Source organism: Anastrepha ludens, chromosome 2 (assembly GCF_028408465.1).
Source record: "Anastrepha ludens isolate Willacy chromosome 2, idAnaLude1.1, whole genome shotgun sequence".
Taxonomy (NCBI): Eukaryota; Metazoa; Arthropoda; class Insecta; order Diptera; family Tephritidae; genus Anastrepha; species Anastrepha ludens.
The window spans coordinates 32,743,218-32,756,810 of NC_071498.1; the positions used below are offsets into that span (position 1 = coordinate 32,743,218).

The following is a 13,593-nucleotide window of genomic DNA, read 5'->3' on the forward strand; positions in this document are numbered from 1 at the left end:
GCCATAGTTTACTTTCTTTACATCTCTGTCTCTGGAGGGTCCTCCAGACATGATAACCTTAAATATTTTTTAGTTAAGTTTGGTAAGAACGCAATATTACAGGATACAGGTTATAAGAGTTGGTTGATGATTATTACACAGGGCGGTCCTGGATAAAGTGAAAATACGAAAACCATGGATTACGATACATACCCGGAACATTTTTTGTCAAACTTTTTGTCGGAAATGAAAAAAAAAACGACTATACAAAATTTACGAGTCAGCTGCCAACTTTGTATCATCATCATCATCTCACCCGCTAGGCAACTACTGCTGGATATAGGCCTCCCCTAAGAGCGCCACCTTGATCTGTCGCGGGCCGATAATCTCAATGGTATTAGCTCTTTATCCATGACCACCCTGTATATGTATGTACGTACGTGCCACAGATCGAATATTTTTATTTTATAGTCACTATTAAGAAGGCAAAGGTAAGTAGTACCAACCTACTTATTTTGTTGAATACGTAATGCAGAAGCAACTCTTTATAAGCAAAGTCTTTCTATGGAGAAATGAAATAATTCGTTGTAGGTACCTATTCATTCATATGATTTTGTACTTATTGTAGGAACACCGCATGAGATATAGGTATGTATGAAAAAAGAATTCTGTGAAAATAATTGTTACGAATTTTGACGCATACAAAATATACGCGAAGGGATTGGTCGGTAGGCGAAATATTTTTATTATTTCGAGAAAGAAACACTAGCGCAGTTTTAAAAATAAGTAGGTAGGTACTTTACTTATCTACATAGGTAAATATAAAATTGAATCTATTTCTTTATTAACATTACGAGTATTTACGACTTATAAAAGATATAGGTAATTATTGATTTTGACGAAATAATTTTTCTTGATCACTTTGCCGAAAGTACGGTCTTTCTGACCGCATTTCACTCCAGGAAGAGCGACTTTTGAGGCCTGCTCGAGCCGCAGCGCGCTCTAGCGGATTACAAGACTTTCGTGGCCGGCTCGGCTTCGTCTCGGCCACCATCTCACACCCGCCAGGAAATCCAACTTTCTGGCCTTGGGTTGTAATATACTATCGTTAAAGTCGTTAAGAAGTTGATGTTGACTTACGTTAACATTAGGTATGAAATTAATAACAAATAACGTAAAACTTTTATCCCCTAGAACTGTGCACTAGAACGTCGGGGTGATGACTTTACAATACAATAAAAAGAAACTTTGCGCTTGCGAGTCTGCAAGTTGCCGTATAAAGAAATTTACTCCCACAGACAAATGAAATATAGATAAATAAACTAAACAACACGGGGATTCCCCGTCCAGAGTCTCGTGGGCCGTGCACGAAATCGAGTGCTCGATATTGGTATTGGACGCTCATAATGAAGTGGGCACACACACATTATGTTTGTATATATGCTAAACTAAGATCTTTTGCACATATAACTGATTTATTTATTGCATTCATAGGTTTACCTGCACCCATGAATTCAATCAATAAATAAATGATAAATGCCACACACATTACTTACAAACATTTTCACCCAATACAGATATCGTGTCGGGCAGTGTGCGTGGAATTGCTCATTAGGGCGAAGCCAGGATGATTGACGAAACGAAAATAAATAGGTAACTCGTTTATCTGCGAGGCCCCCTCAGGCGCGAGGCCGTCGGCGGTGGCCGACGTCGCCGACGCCTAGCGCCTCCACTGGTAATGAAAGTATGCGTAGTTGAGTTTTAGAAAGTCGAATTAATTTCCTCGCTAAGTCATACCAATAAAATGGGTTATGGGAACCAACTTCACGTGTATGCTTCGATGTTAATGAAATTTTGCAAACAAAAAAGTAGATGACCAAAAAAACAAGCATCGAAAGAAAGATACCAAGCAACAATCCCATAGCAACGGTCTTAAGTGCAAGCGCATAGTAGCAAAATTATTATTTCATAAAGGAAAGTCCCGATAACGTTATGAGTTATGGTTTTCAAAAATGTTTTTTGTCATCATTTTTTATAATATACAAACATATTGTGTATACATATATACAATATATAACCACAGAAAACCTGATAAAAACTGTGGTTGGAATAAAAAACGCCATATTAGTATAATTTTATGACAATGTCGTCAATTGCAATTTTGGGCTCCGAAGAAATTATCGCGAAAAAAATAAAACAAGAATTGGATTAAGTTAACTCTCCTAGAAAGCGCGCTTAAAATTTGGAATACTTTTCCCATTCTGAGATAACAAAAGCACAAACCACTAAAACGCTTCCACTCTAACCCGAAAACAAAATGTTACTAAAAAAGCCTAAAAGTAAATGGAATGCGAATTATCAGTCGAATTGACTAACATGAGGTTCACAACTACTACTACCTAACAAGCAACACTTTCTGTAACGATACGACTGTTTACAGCAAGATAACATCGGCAAATGAGTACACGCAATTTTAAAGCGATCGGCAAACAGAGAATAACTGTAAACTATGTTAGTCGAATTGACTAATATTATTACTCCAGTGTTAACAAAAGTTAAAATGCGTATAGAACTTTTAAAAACAAAATATGAAAAATAAAAATATAAATGTCCGCATTCCCATGCAATTGTTGTTGTATCAAAGCTCATAAATTCACTTCGAGAATGAGCTGATTCCTACTCTGCTGGCCTTACAAAATATGTTAAGCTAACAGTGTTACAAATGTAACCATAACTTCCTCTCAATTTTCGTATTAATTTAAAGCTGCTTTTAAAATTTGAGGAGCACGAAACTGACTCTAGAGCTACTATGTTCTCAGTATTCATATCGAATCTGAATCTGCTAAGAGCGATGTCGGGGAGAATCGTACCACACAAATTAGCCCATCCTATTTCCATTATTTGGAACTAAGAAATGCTAAAAAAATCAAATCAAACGCATGAGCTCAATTAGCAATCTAAAGCATTGTCAAACATCAGCTGTTTGAGTGAATTCAGCCTTGCAGTGGCAACATTAGATATTAGTTGGGGAAAAATACATCCATTATATTTACGTAAAATTTTTACACAAAGGGTTTAAAACTGTTTTGTGATCGATCTTTAGCTACTGGGCGATGCTACGACTACTCACATGCCGGTCAACTTTCTGTGACTTTATCGAAATTTTTTTAGCATTAAAAATGTCTGAACGAAATCGACGAAACCAAAATTGCACATAATTAGCTGTTACAGCATCGGCACCATAAACACCAATTCGCAATTTCAGCGGCCTGGCTTGCATTCTCGCCTTTATCAAAGAAAAACTGTAAAATTTACAGAATTTTTTCTGTGTTGACTTCCATTGTTAACACCCTGTAACTCACATCTGAATGGAACAAACAAAAACAGCAAACGAATTTTTTTACTGTGAAATGTCACCTTGATAAATTTTAAATTGTTTGATCGATAATTTACGAGATATCGATCACTACACCCATCTGCCGAGAAAATAATGTATTTCTTTTTCCCCAAACTAATATATCGACATGTACTCGTATGCGTAGGTACCTAGTTTTGACTTTCATAAATTTGAAATGAAAAAATACAAGCAAAAAAATTTATAGCCAGAGTCCAACGATTTACAATAAATTGGCGCATTTGCGTAAAAAATTAATATGCATACTTAATTCATGCACAGGGAACTGTAAAATCGAATCGCTCATTTAACCAGCAGATCAGTAAGAAATTATTCGTAGTGCAAAGTAACTTTTATTGACAACATTTAGAACAAAACTAGACTCCACTTTGGTTGCCTGCACTGATGAGAATGCGAAATTGTGAGTTTTTTCGCGCTCCATCATTTTTGCTGCTTTTGCATCATATGCAAGTAGTTTGCCGCATTTCTCCTTCACTTATGTACATGCGTGCATTTATATGCATCTTTAGCGATTTTACTATAAACTCCGTTGATTTTCTGCGCTGCTCACCGGGTTACACTTAAATTACTTCAAACTGTTTAATCAGTTAAAAGAAAAAAAACAACGAATGTACTATAAGGCGTTATGTATGTATGCATGTATGTGTGCATAGTGTATATGTATTTGTGTATGGATTTATATGTATACTTGTATGTGCTTGCTATCAAGTTCAACGTTCAACACAGCGATTTCATGTTGTTAGTAATAAAATATTTTTAATTTTTTTCGTAGTTTTTGCTCGCTTGCATGTGTTTTTGTACGTATGTATGTATGATGTATAAGTATATAAATTTACAATACTTTAACTGATTATGCACCCTACTGAAGCTTTCATTTAACGTCTGCGAGGTTGGGCACTGTGGATGGGCTGCTTTTTTTTATACATAAATCCATATGCTTGTATGTATGTTTGTATCTGCTTAAAATTATTTTCTATCTGCCTTTGCCTTGCGTGTCTTCTACGAGGATTTGCTTTTTTTGTTTTGTGTTTAACACTTTTCGCGTTCTCTTCCGCCTGCACCGCCATGTAATACTCGAGATTACTTTTAAAAACGGATATATGCATGTGTGTGTGTTTGTGTGTTATGCTCACATAAATCACCGTATTAATATTTGCCGGTATTTACCGTATTTATTTCATTAATGCACATGTATATATATGTGTACGTATGTATGTGTGTTTGTACTTTAGATAAGTTCCTCTTCTTACCTCCTTTTCTGCCCGTTCAGTCGTAACACTTCATTGTCAGGGTTAGTCTTTTAGTGGAAGTTCAACTGTGGTGAATTTTTCAAGTAAAGGTTGGTAAAGAGGTGAGAATTATATCTATAAGGTTCGTAGTGATACATTTTAGAAATAGCAAAAATTTTTTGAAATTTTATTATTTTTTGATTTCGCACATTTTACTTTTACCAGCTTACCTTGAGCAAAGAGTGAATAAAAAGTAGAACAAGTTTTGTTGAGAATTTTAATTCTTACTCAAGTTTTCATATATATACAGAAGGAACGACGGACATACAGACATGACTAAGCCTCTTTTAAGTTTTGGAGGGCTCGAAATCGTTTTTATCCAAATTTGTAATCTGTTAGCGATGATGTTGAGAAAAGTCATTCTATACAAATCTATGGAATCTATCTAAGCTCGAAGACCGTTAGGTTGTTACAAACAGCCGTTGCCTAAGCAAAGTTATTGTACTCCCTTTCAAATTAAATATATTTTTCCCTTAAGTTAAAGATGCACTTCAGCAAACATTCTTTTAATGGCCTTCCCGACTGGCAATTTCTGCCCGATTGCATTAAAATGGCAGTAGGGTCCCGGATCGAACAAATTTGCTTAGTTTTCTGTCGAAAAGGATTACGGAATTACTGAAGTGTTGCAAAAATTAAAGAAATATCCAGCCACAAGTCTGGCTCTTTCAACCCATGCCTCGTGATACAACCCGCTTGCGCCATGATAATAAAAAAATAAATTGCGGCATGACGTATTGTATATTTTCGAGCTAATTCTTCGAGTTTACTTTTCCGAAAATTGTTGATCCCTGTTCTGTATGATTCAGAGCTGTATAAAGCGAGATGATCTAAATGGAAAGTTGGGAGCTTAATTTTAACGGTGCAGAAAAGCGCACCAAATCAAAGCTAGTCAAATTATAATATTTGAAAACATCAGAATTTTCCTTTTTTCCATTTAAATTCAAGACGCATTCATTAAAAGTGGTGGCACTAGACCAACAACAATGTTTTGTACGTTTGATTGTCACGGCAAAGTAGAAAACAAAGCCGAATTCGCCTTGTTTTATTCTGTGTTGACAGCCACATAGACACGGCGAAAGAAAAACACCAAATCAGCTGATTTACCTTTAATAGATTCGCTTTGTTACAATTATTTTCCAAAAACTCCAATTGATAGGAAAAATGTTCAAATATTTCAATAATAAGCACGGGGCAATGGATTTCACGACGATGGAAATAAGGAAAAGAATGTGTCCGAATACCGGTCACTCATCGGCAGGCAGTGGCAAAACTTCCCAGTTTATTTCTCTGCCACCGAAAAGCTTCTCATTAAAAAGCATCTGCCATTTAGTAGAAGTCTCTCCGATTGTGGGAAACCATCAAAACGCACAATACAAATGGGAGGAGGAGCTCGACCAAACACCTAACTGAAGTGTGCGCGCCAATTATTTAGTTTTATTTATAATTTTTATAAAGAAAAAACTCACTTCAGGTACATATTTTCAAGTCGGCCCATCATCGTGAGCGTTAAAATTTGTCCAAAATATTTTATTTTTTATTTATTTATTAGTAAGTCTTAAAATGCAATAAGTCTTACAATTTCGTTGAAAAAACCGGTGCCGGTTTTTACAATAATTTTTTTTTTGTATGAAAAGTGGTGATGATTCTAAGTATATGTGGGCCAGCTTGATGAGAAAAAACGACACTGCACAGTCAACCAGCAATAATGCTTCTACGATTCATTCAAAGGTTTTAAAATATAATCATCATAATCGTTTTGGGCTACAGCTTCTTTTGAGTCTTGGCCTGTTGTAGAGCTACTTTTCACCAGACTTGCCATTCACTCGCAAGATGTTGCGCAAAAATGTTGCCCAAAAATACTGAATTTCTTTGTATATATGTATATGTGTATATTATATATTTTTGAACTAAAAAATGCTCCATATATTTTTTACATAATTTTATGTCCGTCTTTTAAGCTTAAGCTGCGTGTGTTCCACTGCTTTCACAAATTTGCTGATATCCAAAAATGAAAAAAACAACACAATTTGCATTTCGTACATCTTCATTGTTTTACTCTAAATAAATAAAAAACAAATTCAAGAAAAAAGCACTTCAGCCAATAAAAAAGGCTAATTCAATACAGAATGCGGCTACTATTTTAACAACATATTTTTCCTCCTTTTTGTAAATATAATTTTTTTAACTTTTCTTATTCCCCTTTTTCACAATTTGGGGTTTCATCGTTCTAGAAATGTCTGGCCTGCCACATATCAGTGGAATGCGACTTTACTAAATTATACTCGTCGCTTAATAATGGTGGCTCTTGAGCCGAAAATACTCTCGTGTTTAAACGCTGTTTGCTTGATTGTGTACAAATCATGTAGATAGATGTGTGTGCGTGCCGCTGTTGCTGATCGCCGTTGTTCATAATCTCAAATCAGTGATGTACCAACGTACATAATTCAGTTTTGCTTTCGTATCGGGTTTCGGCATGTTTTCGCCTAATATTTCATTCATGCGAAAACAGATACCGTTGGCTCATTCGCTACTTCATACGAAAGTGCATACATCCATATGTACGTACATATGTATGCAATAGTATATGTTGGTGGATTTTTGCCACGATCTGTGTGCTCTCATCTGTTGCAATTGCGGCTTAATGGGCAACTCGAGTAGAGTTGCTTGGAGTTTTGTCATTCAGGCCCTCGCCAAAACGTGCTATCCCGCCGCCAATGATGCTTCAGTTTCGGTAGCATCAGCAAATTCTTTTCTTGCCCACCCCCCATCACCCGCCTGAGACATCTGGTGCTGGCGCTAGCCCTCACTTTATTTCTGATGTCTGTACATACATTCAAAACACGTTAATACAAACATACACATCCATATTCACATATACATATGTATGTATATTGGCTTTAGTATCAGCTGTGATTATGTTGTGCTTTAAAGTTTTTATTTATTTATTTCACATATAATTTTAACAATGTTTAAACTGTAAATTCAAAGAAAAAATAATAAGAAATCAATTAGTAGCCGCATCAGTAAATTTCGAAATTCACTGCTACTTCGTACACTCGGTTTGCCATGGCCATTAAGCGCCGTTGCTCAATCATATGCGCCAGTTATTAGTTGCTTGGCACACAGTCAGTCAGTTGCGAGTAGTTGCGCTTATTCAGTGGCAATGGGTGATCAAGTAATTTAAGTAGTTTTATAAATGCATACTTGTGTATGTATGAACGTGTGCATGTATGTGTGTGTGTGTAATGCCTGGTTCAGTGTGTTCGATTGCGTTGGCCCTAATTGCGTGCAGTTTGATTGTTTATTAGAGTTGTTGGAAAAGAAGAGTAGCTCTTCAGTTTTTGTTTTCTTGGTAAACAACCTTAGAAACATAATTTTTAGATTCCAATATACGCTAAAAGCCGGTGTGGAAGAAATTCATAGGAAAAATATTCGTCAGCATATTGAAGTTATATATGTACATATTTTTCGGTGATTCCCCTAATTAGAAAACATTCACTTACACTGATCAGTGCAGCCTGTAATTTTACGCGTATGCGCTCTTGGGCGCTCAGGCGACATTTCGAACAGTTTTGGCTATTTTGTTTTTTTAGTGTTTATTAGTTTTGTATACAAGTTTAACTCATTATGCAACAAAACCATATAAATCGTTTGTACAAACTTTGTACAAAAATTATGGAAATTACTCAAATTTTAATCAAAATTTTAAACTTCTTAACCAGAGTTTTTAGATTCTTTTCTAGGTATGCAGTTTGGCTAGAATTTAGTATAGTGCCGATCGCTTTGGAAAAAACGGTAAAAAGGGGGTGATAGAGGGGTGTATCCCCATCTTAAAACTGAAAACAGAACCTGCCGGAGGCTTATAGTTTTTAAGTAATTTAATGTTAAAGTTCTATAATTTAGCGAAAAGTTGGTGTTGCCATACACCTGAAATGAAAACGAAGTTCGCACGCAGGGATGTTCAGTGGAAGGTTCATTGTAAAACTGCAGTATTTTTTGCTGTAATTTAAAGTTGAGAAATGAATTTGAAAATAAAAACATACAACTCATTTAAACTTAAAAACAATGATATTAAGCGTATCACAAAAAATAATAAAGTAATTAAAATTAAATTAAATTAATTAACACAGTATTTTTGCGTGGAACTCTTTATCGCGTAGGCGGTCTTCGGCCGCGCTTCATAAAAATAACCCTCATCAGTCCTACTCCGGCTACGCAATCCACAGTATTTTTGCGTAGAACTCGTTTTCGCGTGGGCGGCCTTCGGCCGCACATCAAAAAAATAACCCTCATCAGTCTAACTCCGGCTACGCAATGCACAGTATTTTTGCGTAAAACTCCTTTCCGTGTTAAAACCATTGAACCCAAAATTAAAACGTCATATGCGTGTATGTAGTAAGCAGGCACAATAACCCCCATTCCCATCATTAACACTAAACTCAAGTACTTAATTTTTGTTTTCATTTGCAGGCATCCGGCAACACCATACTGTTGTAATTCCAATCTTCTTCTTGTTCGCGCTTAAAATTGGAATGTGATTGCATAGGCAAATGAATTTGCATTTAATTTTAATAGATATAATTAGAATATTAGCATAAAAATCGGTACAAACACGCGTGTGAGTGTATATTTGGTGATTTATAGTGAAATGTTAAAAAATATAGAGTGTAATGTGGCAAATTATACTGATGTTCCCAAGGGCATTTTGAATGTAAATAATTAAAAAATTATTATTTCCCGATTAATTTAAAGTTATAAAGAGTGTTCCTTAACACCTCACTAACATCTCCACCAAGTTTCATTAAAAAAAACATTATAGTTTGCCAGAAATTCCAAGATCGGCACTGTTCTAAACTCCAGCCTGCAGTTTTATAGCCCACTCAATTTTATTATTATAAAGTGAAGATTTCGAGTGCCTCAAAAATCACTGTGCTACTGTGCGTTTTCTTGCATATAAAACCAATTTCTCAAAGTGTATGTTAAGTTAGCAGTGCATACAAAATACGGTTGATTTTTGGCAATTTTTTCTTGCATACAAAGTACGTTCGACAACACAAGAAATATAACAAAATTTCGCCAATGTAGTATGTTGGTAGAGGGGATGAAGACTAATATGTGTAGATACCTGTGTGTATCGACAATTTGACAGTTTTGCGGAATTTAGGTGGGTCGAAGTTTCCACCATTTGCACATTTGTATGGCAAATCGGCTTCGGAAACCACATGATTTATGCGTTTTAGACACACAATTTACAGTTCAGCAGTTCTATGTGAAAAGCAACGGAGAACATTTTAACTCTCCAACTCCTCAATAGATGGCGCTTTTTTGTCTCTTTTGTGGGAAAGGGCAAACAGTACTCATAACAGAGGCATATAAAGGGTAGAAATGTACCATAAATATATTTACCATAAAATTCCGCTATAAGTCTCTTAATACAACAAAACTAAAAAATCAATTTGAACTCCAGAAATAAGTAAAAATAGTGACTTAGTGCACACTGCGTTAATTAACTATAGCGCTAGTACAATTTATTTCTTATTATATTTAATTTTAATATTTTTTTTTATCAAAATATATCATAGTTCATTCTTGCGCGCTGAAATGTCGGCTTGCGAGCAATCGGAATTGTCGTCGAGTGTTGTAACGTTGGGCGGTGGAATGGTAACGGTGGCGGAAGATACAAATTCAGCTATATTGGGAGCGCCAACGTCCGCGACGACGGCGGTGGTAGCGCCGAAACCATACAAAAACCATATAAATCCAAGTTTCGAAGTTTTAAAAAAAATTCGTTAAATTTGGAAATTGTTTATTCCAAATTTTAGAAAACTTCCGAGTATGCAGCTTTATAGCCCTTCTAATTCTATTGAAATAAAGTGTAAATTTCAAGTGGCTCAAAAATCGCGTTGATTTTTGAACATTTTTTTTGCTAGCGGTCTTTGGGCATTTTCTCTATACACAAAAAATTTCGAACATTTGCTATATGTTGTCGTCAAGGAAAAAAATTATAAAAAATTAACAGAATTTTTTGGAAACTTCAAACTGGCTCTTCATGGCCAATCGGTGCAAATTTTGTATTTATCGGTATTTTAGTAACGAGTCAGACCGCTACCAGGTGAAAATCCACTAACTCCAAACTCGTACGTTTCTTTTGGATTTGAGACCTGGACTAGTGCGTGCTAGTGATATTTTCTTGTGGCTGGTGAATTTTACTTGCCGGTGTCCTGGAAAGTGTCAACTGTTCTCCGCTGAATCTGTTTTTCGCTAGTTGTGAACTTTCTCAAATCCAAGCCCTATTTAGCCAATATAAATTGAATTCTTACGATCAGTGGATGATACAACATCTCCGACAAACCAGAGATTTACAAAGCTTTCCGGGATTGAATGCCTACATATGTATGCATATATGTATGCATCACATCAGTGCAAAAAGTTTGTATGTACATATGTACCCTTGTGCTCATTTATTATAAAATGTGCTTCATATGGAAGAAAATTTTGAACACCTTATGGGAAAAAAAACAGTTTAAAAAAATCATCGCGATTTTTGAGCGATTTCAAATTTACACTTTCTTATGCAAGGTGGCGCAAAATTAATCACTCTATCGGAAGATTTTTTTTTTTTTTTTTTTGTTTTTAATTTTTGCAAATGGCATATTTGGCACTTGTTAACTATCATACTTATATATAGCTGTAGTATACAAACAGACAAGCAAAGGAGCGCGTAAAGACCCAAATAAATATCCAGCACTCAAAATCATTTTATTTTTTAAGTTAGCAGAAAAACAAAAACAAAAACAAAATAAAATAAAATAATTAAATAAATAAAAATAATAATAAAAAAAATATAAAAATTAAAATAAAAAATAAAAAAATAAAAATTTAAATTAAAAAAAAAGTTGGATGATCAATTTTGCGCTACATTGTGCTAGAATTGAATGGACTACAAAACTGCGTACTTAAAATTTTCTAAGGATTAATGATAATTTGTTGAATTTTTGTGAATTTTGTATAAAATTTGCAACTTTGAGTTATTTATAAGTAGTTTTTGTTGTAGAATTCTCCTTTATAAAATCAAAAAAGAGAAACTAAATACCAGAAATAATTTAAACTTGGTTGTTCGCTGCACTTCTATTATTTTGGACACAGGTGTATGTACGTACATATATACATACATACATATAATAATATTATGTATTCTCGGTCTGTAAACCTCTTCCTGTTGCTCGCTGGCACTATCTATTTTTTATGTAAACATTTTTTTTTGTTAGTGCTTTTGCATTAGTCATTTTTCATTTTTTCGGTTCAGCTTTTCTGTGACTCTCCAATTCTGTTCTGCTTAAGCCACTCACTGCCGTCGGTGTTTTTTTTTGTTGTTCTTGTTTTTGTTTTTTTTTGCTTTTCTTTATTTTTCTTTTTTTTTCGATTCCTAGCACTACCACTTTTTTCTCTTATCCTCTTATTTGCCAAGCAGATGTCAATAAACTCAATAATTGTACAAAAACATGCAAATAGTTTGGGGTGGGGGGAAGTAAGAACAAAGATAATAGAAAAAAAGCCACAACTAGCGCTTTATTGAAAATAACGTTATTTTCAAAGCTAAGCTGAATGGGCAAATATGTGTGGATAAGTACTACGCTTACAACGGACACATTTCTTTATTGGGAGTAGAGCTGCAGCTGAATTAAGAAGTGAATTAAACAAATAAAAAAAAAATGGAATTTCATAAAAAATAAGAATTTGGTAAGTGAAATGGGGTCGCATGCGTCTTATTTGGGAAGAATGGTTGTTAAGTGGTACTATTTGACTTAGCATGAAAGTGAAGGCGCGATTACTGCTAAAATTAAATATTTTATTTACCACTTTTTTTTTGAAAAGTGTTTTTTTAAGTGATATGTGTTTAATGCCAATATTTTTTTTCGGCTTGCAAGTCTTGAAACAGTTGTTAAACTCTATACTCGAATCGGCATTGAGTGATATTTTTGGCTTAGTGAATAGCGCATGCAGTTGGATCTGGTTTTTGACCCAGTCTGGTCACTGGATACTCTCTTTTTTTTTTTTTTTTTTTTTTTTTTGAAAGAAATGTAGTGTTTTTGCACGCAAACGCGATAAGAGAAGACAATTTTACGGCGAATTGTGTCCATGCTGTGAAAAAGCCCGCAACATGTTGCTAACGTGATGCTAGCAACATTTTTTAACCGCTGTTTAAATTTTTGTGAAGTGATAGTTTTTCGAATTTAAAAATTGTTGTTTTTAATTGAAATTCAGCAAAGTTTGTAACAAATCTGGCTGAAAAGTAAACTTGCTTAAACTCTTTATTTTATTACCACAATTCTTTGCTTTAATATTGAAATACGTAAATAATTATAAGTGAAATACCAAAACTTAATAAGAAGAAGAACATGGCTTTCAACGTCTCAATGCAGAATGCCACAATTTTTGCACCCACTATGTAAGCAGCTTGAGCTTTATGAAAAACTCCTCATAAAGAATATCTGCGTTCGGCGTCAGCTTAAAGCTCTAGGTCCCTCCATTGGTGGAACAACATCAAGACGCAGATCACAACTGGAAGGAGGAACTCGGCCAAACACCCAAAAAAGGTTTTTCATTAAATTTGTTTGTAAAAGATTTGAATTTATGGATCTTAATTTATGGATGCCAATCAAAAATACCTATGAGTTGATGAGAAATATTAAACTTTTCAGCAACACCGGATAAAGTGAAATAAGTTGTGTTGACAACATTCCACAGAAAATTACTCCAGATCTTCTTTAATGCCCTTTGAGGCGAAAATTGATAGAGCATGATCGTTAAAGGTGGCATTTATAGGCATTTTCTTGGGTTTTAGAGCTGCATAATTAGCGTGTTTCCTTGGGTTGACCAGCTCAGTATCACGATCAGTTCCCTCTGGCA

General features: G+C 34.8%; 1 protein-coding gene across 4 annotated transcripts in view; it reads left to right on the top strand.

Annotated features, from left to right (window-relative positions):
* LOC128868041 (transcription factor E2f1) overlaps nt 1-13,593 on the top strand; it is a 66,507-nt gene that overhangs the window by 28,666 nt on the left and 24,248 nt on the right. Inside the window, exon 1 of one of the 4 annotated variants that reach the window (XM_054109766.1) lies at nt 12,297-12,423. The exons of the other annotated variants lie outside the window; for them this stretch is intronic. The gene's annotated coding sequence lies outside the window, so the exon portion shown is untranslated. Of the gene's footprint in view, nt 1-12,296; nt 12,424-13,593 lie in introns of those variants that run through there. 4 annotated transcript variants of the gene reach the window in all.